This window comes from Pygoscelis adeliae, unplaced genomic scaffold, assembly GCF_000699105.1.
Source record: "Pygoscelis adeliae isolate BGI_AS28 unplaced genomic scaffold, ASM69910v1 Scaffold121, whole genome shotgun sequence".
Lineage (NCBI taxonomy): Eukaryota > Metazoa > Chordata > Aves > Sphenisciformes > Spheniscidae > Pygoscelis > Pygoscelis adeliae.
The window spans coordinates 5,698,888-5,705,811 of record NW_008824359.1 but is presented as its reverse complement, the minus strand read 5'-3'; positions in this window follow the sequence as shown (position 1 = coordinate 5,705,811).

Below are 6,924 nucleotides of genomic sequence, written 5' to 3'. Positions count from 1 at the left end.
AAAAAAAAAAAAAAAAAAAAAAATTGAGTGCTTTTTTTTTTCCCCTCCCTTTCCTCCCCCCTGATCTAAATCATCCACCAGCCTCTGCTCCTCAGAGTCATTTGCAAGGCAGAGAGAGAGGGAGGGAGGGCGAGGGAGCAGGGAGAGCGCGTGTGTGCCTTGATGTGCGGGGACTAAGTGCCTATGCAGTGGCAGGAATCGCTGGCGAGTGCTGCTTGCCCATTAACTCTCCGGCACAGACCTCGGGCTGACCTTTGGAGAGGAGAGGGAATGGGGGGACACAGGCAGAATGACAATGAGGAGGTTGGGGCTCCGGCGTTCCTCCCTGTGTGGCCGCCTCCGCTCGCTGTGGCCACCGACCTGGTGCTGAGGACGTTGGCACCTTTCGCCCGGTGGTGATGAGCGAGGAGGGGAAGAGAGAGAAAACAGGACAGGACAGAGCTGGTGGCCGGACAGGGGGCTGTGGTTTGGAATCAAGGGAAGGTGACAAAATTCTCCTCCAAATCTCTGCTGTTATGAAATTAATTCTTGCTAGATGTTTGTATGGAGAAATCACCCCACACGTTTTGCTTGAATGAGCAGTGGCTGGACTTAACTCTGTTTTGACAGAGGTTGTATGCACTGTGGCACTGAGGGCCAGGACACCATGGTGTCAGGGGCTGTCCATGCACACAGAGCGGGGGAGATGGTCCACGTCCCTCAGCAATCGTGGGTTCAGTAGGCAAAAAGATGCAGCTACAATTAAAACTATTTTAACCCCTTTGCAGCCTGTAGATGCCCCTTTCAGTCCCACACACATCCCTCTCTTTCTTGATGATGCTCCTTCTTTGTACATGAGTTCTGGGTGCAAGGACTTCTGCAGCATTTCTAGAAACTGTCTTTATACATGAGCTTATATTGCAGAGGTCTAGTAGATACTGACAGCACAGGGAGGAACAATTCTGCCTGACTCACGCCATCATGTAGCTGATCTGACTCTCTAATAAAGCACGGCAGCCTCCTAAACAGATAGATGATGCACTTTGTACATTTGAAAGACCAGTTAGGTCTCTTAAGAGAATAGTCTGCTTTGGCTCAAGATCACTGTACCTCTGCATTGTATATTTAATGTTTGATGGGTGTCTGGCTAGAAAAAAAATGTGGCTTTCTTATGTTAAATCAATTTTACCTGTTCTTTCAAATCCGTTTGGGCTTATGAATGACCCTGTGCTGAAAGGACATCCTCAATGCATCTAGAACTTAGTGCAGCAGCTTTTGTTCAGCTATCAATCATCTCTTGAGGGCAAGGAAACAAGAAGTCTGCTCGGCTCTTGGTTTAGCCAAAAAATACAGTTAAGCCTGTACACTGCTTTCATTTCCCTATCTGTAAAACAGCACGAGCGAGAGCCAAGCTTTTGCTTTACCCAGGGACTGTTGGCTCTGCCATAGGCTGTAATATTCAGGCAAGTACCAGAAGGAATAATCACAGTTCTGACAATGAGAAGGCTCATTCCGTTATGGCTAAATTGCTTTGGTTTTGCCAGCATCACGAGACCAAGTCTGAGCCACCAGTAACTGGATGCAAGTTTGTGTACTTCAGTAGAAGCTTCTCTACATTTGAGCTTTTCCCTGGAGGTCAGCTAGAAAAATCTCAAATCATTCCTGTACTCTGCATTCCTACTTCTTTTTTTCCTCTCTTCTTTTCCATCTTTATTCGCCTTTTATTAATTCCTTATTTTCCCTATTTCCTTGCCTTCCTTGCCTTTTATTTTAAACTCTGCTTTCTACTCTGGAAAGTCCCAAAGCATTTTCCTGCCTGCATTTTTAAAGTTTGATTCCCCCATGAGTGTGCATCTACGGGCAGAAGTTGAACAAATGGGATTATTCCCTCACCTCTGAATTGCAGCTACTTTTGAGGTAGAGCACTGCAACCACCCCGTCTTCAGCATGTGCCTTGGGTCTCTGGAGAGGGAATGAAGGATAACCTTTTCACCTGAAAATACCTTTTTAGCTAAGCTGAATATAACTTGGAATTAAGCCAGAATACCACAGTTAACACTTCTTTATGAGCATAGCTTGCGATTGTGACTAGAAATGTCAGAACATTCCTTTGATATCTGTCTGTTGGACCTGCAAATGGAAAGTGCAAAAGTTTCATCTTTCTCTTATACATATGCGTGTATATTGCAACTGTGTGTGTGAGTGTGTGTGTGTGTGTGTGTGTGTGTGTATTCCAAGCCTTTGGAAGCAGAGCCTCCTGGAAAGACAAACAGAAGTAAACAACCAGTGGGGAATGTTTTCATAACGGTAATTCTTTTAACACATTGGTGTTCCAGCGGATCTCATAATATTTGCAATGCTTTTTAGTACCTCTGGGTAAAATAAAATAAAACTGTATGGTAAAACCCAGACAAGCCTTCCTTTTCACAGTATTCTGCAGTGAGATGTTATTATTCTGATGATGTGACAGTAAAGTTTGGTTAAATTTTGCACACAGGACTTCCATCTGCTCTTTTATGCTGTTTTGCTGGTCATGGATTGTGCACACAGTTCAGTCTGGCTAAAACTCATTTAAATCTCAATAAATCTACCTGTTGTCCATGACTGTTAACCCTTTGTTTACATACATCCAATTGCCTTGCCCTTATGTAGGTTCCTTGGGTCACTAACTTTAGCTACCTCCATGTGTTCAGAAGTTCAAGTTCAGAGAGAAGTTTTCTGCCTCCCACCTGAAGTTTCACCGTGATCCAGACAAGCAGATGAACTCCTTCAGGTTCACAGAGGAACCCGTGGAAAGGTCAGGAATGCAGCTAACCCAGGAAAGATGCTACTTTAGGGCTCAAGATTGGATGCCTCACTTGGAGTAAGAGATGCCATTTCTACACCTTGCACTGTCTGGCTGAATCACATAAGAGTGATCAAGTCACCGGCTCATGCATTATCTTGAGTGACTGTGGGGGAAAAAAAAGGCAATTGTTGAAGTTCTACAAGTTTCTTTGCAATTTTATGGTTAAGAATTTTGCCGAACCAAAGCAGAACATGTCATGACCTGGGTCTCTCAAATGCACATAAAGTTTACCCCAGACAGCCATTAGATAGAGAGCAAAATCTTTTTTTGGGATCAGCACCTGATTTTAAATGGGAAAACATCATCAGCAAGATCGTAACAATCAAAATGGAATTTTTGCCTGTGAGTTAGAACACTCAGGATTCTGGATTTATGTTTCAGCTGCAAGAATCAGAAAAGATCCTAACATCGTTCTCCAGGCTTTTTTCCAATATTGCATAAAAAGTGGAGAACTAAATCTATCTTGGCTATGCCCATTGGATGATCTTTAGATTAAACTCAGCCTTGTTTAGTTCATCTAATCTTCCAAGAGTGCAGGAAAATGCAGTTTGGTTTATAACTCTTCTAAATAAAGAATGGATGTGGCATAAAAAGGACAAGCAAAATTTCTTGCTTTTCCATTTTTATCAGTGTAGTAGTGTGTTTACTACTGAGAAAAGACCAGAAACCGCAAAAGGAAATCTGTCATCAACGGAGCGTGCGACACTGGATGAGTCAACGATCCAAAGGATTATTTTTCCTTAGATCTGTCAAACACACACTTGTGTGTCTGCATGCACATGCATAAATACATATATATGCAAAAATATATAATGGCCTGTCTGTTATGTGTTTGTATACATTTGAATCAGGTGTAAACACCAAAGCAGACAAGGGTGCATTTGCATATTCAGGTACACCCATTTCTTTAAAAACAACCAAAAAACCCTCCTCTGTGTCTATGTTCATATTTTCACATTGATGTGCATGCAAACACATCCTTCTCCTCCTGTTTTTACTTGTCAGAACGCTTTAAAGGAAAACATGGATTTTGGTACTCCATTCTGACAGAGAACTTAAATGTATAGTACTGTATTTTTTCTTTTTTAAAAGAATAATAAATTAAGAGAAACTGTTCCGATTTTCTTCAGCTGCTTACATTAATTCCTGTGATGAGTTATTTGAAGTGTGCATTACTAGATGCCTCTCAAGTGTGTACGCCATCACAGCTACCACCAGGGCTCTGTACATGATGGAGATGTGACAGGGAAACAGTCCGGCTCTGTACTGACCCATTAGAGACAAGAGAAGGAGCAGAACGTCCTTGTGAAATTTGTTTATAAATTAAACTTGACAACTTATGATAAACTGCACTTCACACGATTAGATCCCTTCATGTTGGTGATACATGTAATGACCAAACTTTACATTTAAAGTCCAACACATCAACTGCTTTAAAGGGACCACCAGGAACATGCTCTCTCTTCTCCAAATCACACAAGGAACAAACAAGAGGAATCTCTTCTAAACTTTTAACAGACCGGTGAACATCTCTTTCTATGCAACAGATATGAAAAACAAACAAAATGACAGGTTGCATAAAGAATGAGGATCTCAAATAAAACTTTCCTACACCACAAATACTAACTATTTAACTTACTGCATGAATTTTAAATACATTTTGCCATAGCCTATTTCCACCGAAGTCAAAAGTAAAACTTTCACACTCTTCTGTATTTCCTATCGTGAAAAATCCCATTGAATCCACAGGGCATATATAAGCAAATATTTAAGCTTGTACACGCACTTTTTTGCAGGATCAAAGCCTAAGGTCAGATCTCATTTCCAAAAAGCTTCTTGCCTTGAAAATCAAAGCTGATTTAGTGCAAAAGAAATTTTCATTATTGCCTTCTCTTTCCATTCAGCCATGAAATAACCCATTCCTCTTCGAAAAAATAGTTATTGGGCAGAGAAAGCTTCCAGGAGAAAGGAGATGAGGAACAGAGACCTATATGAGATCCAGTATGTCTCAAGAGAAGACAATGAATCTGTGACTTCTCACTAATAATGTAAAAGACTATATCTTAACTCCATAAACATGTACACCTCCAACTTCTTATTCAAAGCATTTTTCTACTGTGCAGCCTCATTTGCTTTTCCGTCTTTAAAATGTCCCTCTAACCTGGCGTTTAACAAACCAATTCTGTTACAGGGAGGAAGTGGTCCTGTTCTGGAAAATGCTCAGTATTTTAGCCAGTTTTATCTTGTTGTCATCTTCAGCTCCCGCTTTCCATATATATTAAGAGATTGGGTTTTTTTTCCAAAGAAGCCTGTGAAAACCCCTTCCCACACTATTCCTGGTGCCAAGTGTGTGTTCTGGGTAGCACAGCAAGGGACTGTTCACACTATATCTTCATCACGTTGCGTTAGCCTTCGGGCTAATACCTGCAGGTTGTTCCTTTGCTAGTAAATTGAATAGTGTCAGGGAAATGGACTCAGATGCCAAAATTAACTGTTTATAGGAATAAATAATTAGAGTAATCCTTGGCATCTTTTGGCATGGACCAGCTAGCACTCACCCCCTCCAAATACTGAGTCCTGTGGTTGGTCTCAGCACTATTCCCACGGGGCAGAAGGATGAGACCACTTTATTTTGAAAGATAAAAGACATTAATAAACATGGCCAGAGAGCAGGCTCTGGCAGCTTCAGTTTACAAGCAGAGACTCTGCCTTAAATTCTAGGTGCTTTGAACTATCCTCAGACTGCCTGCCAGAGGGGTCTTTGCTTCCACTGCTCCCCAGCTGCTGTTCAAAACCCCATGTGCAAATCAGATCACAGCTACTGTTTTCCTGAGTAAGCGCCGGGGTGGTTTTTGAAGACAGAGAGACATCCATGAGTCTGTATACCCACATGGATGCAGAGACGTTTACATAAATATGTCCCTATCCAGAATGGGATCTTAAAGTGCAACAACGACGCAAACAAATAGGAGAAAAAGAAAAACTTTCTGGTATTCACATTGGTTTGGGGTACAGGGGACATTAGAATGAGAGAAAAAATGTAATTGCGTTCATAAATTCAAACAGCATTTTGTTGGTGTGTTTTCCTTGTTATAGGCAACTTAAGTGCAAGAATTCATATCCTCCACTGAGCAATATCTATACAGTTGCTGTACAGCAATTTTGTCTTCGGATTAGTTAGGGGTAATTCTATTTTGGTTTATAAAGTCAATGGAGCAGAACATTGTCATAGGATAGTGGTCTCCCACTGCTACCTCATTTAAGCAATCAAGCAATAATAAAGCATATGTTACACCTTGTAATGTATTTCTCATTCTTGTATTGTTACACTATTTTCATTGTCATAATGATCCAGTATATCTTTATCTGCTTGGACTCTTTATATAAGTTAGCTTCTCTCTAAGGTTTACAAGTTAATAATTTAACCAACAGCCATGTACTATATATTATTTTTTCACCCAGAAGCACAGCCTTCCTGAGTTACACTCCACAGAAGATAGTTCAGCTACAAGAGAAATGGCCTACATATGACAGCAAACTTCGACTATTATTCCACGTTGCATGCCTAATCTGTGCTGTGTTAGGTGAGCCTGTGCTCTTCTCAAACGAGTGACTTCCACAGACAGTTTCTGACATACACAAGAGCATTAAGACACCTGAGGCTTATGTTCATCAGGATTCTGGGGAAATAGCTTGTGACTCTCTTGTACAACATGAGAAATAATACGAACTCCTCTCACTATTGACTGAAAAATGCAAGGACGGGTTTGTGGTTAAAATATTTGATGCAGATCAAAATAATTGTGCTAAATCCTTGTTTTAGCCATGTTCTCCCTGTAAGACTTTCGGCTAGTGACTTTGCTTCAAAAACACTTAGGATGATGCTAAGTCATGTCAAAATCAATGGATGTCTAAAATGTTTAAAAGCCAGCAGGGGTATGGTACTTATTAGTTCTCTTTTAGGAAAACATCTCTATCACCATTAGGAAATAATTGTTAGGAAAATATAATGTCATTTTCCTCTGCCCACTTTTTCTATTTGGGTGGAAAACATTGTCGTTAAGACACTTCATGCTATTACATATTCATACTAATCT